Source organism: Theobroma umbraticum, unplaced genomic scaffold (genome assembly GCF_002168275.2).
Source record: "Theobroma umbraticum cultivar Fairchild unplaced genomic scaffold, ASM216827v3 scaffold_56.0, whole genome shotgun sequence".
Lineage (NCBI taxonomy): Eukaryota > Viridiplantae > Streptophyta > Magnoliopsida > Malvales > Malvaceae > Theobroma > Theobroma umbraticum.
Genome location: NW_018397256.1, coordinates 421766 through 421998, shown reverse-complemented (window position 1 = coordinate 421998; position 233 = coordinate 421766).

Genomic DNA, 233 nt, shown 5'->3' with positions numbered 1-233 from the left:
ATTCCATGTTTTCTTTATTATGGGTAAATTGTCCAAGGAAATGGCATCATTTCCTTTCATTTCATTTTAATTTACATTTCATTTCATCTTATTTAAGGTCCACTTGTCATTCCCTCATTCAACCACTTTATCAGCCAATATTGTTTCATACATATAGTTCCTTACCAATAGCCTTTTCTATCCCATGAACCTATAAGATTTCATGCATTTTTCCACTCTTGGTTCCTATTTGA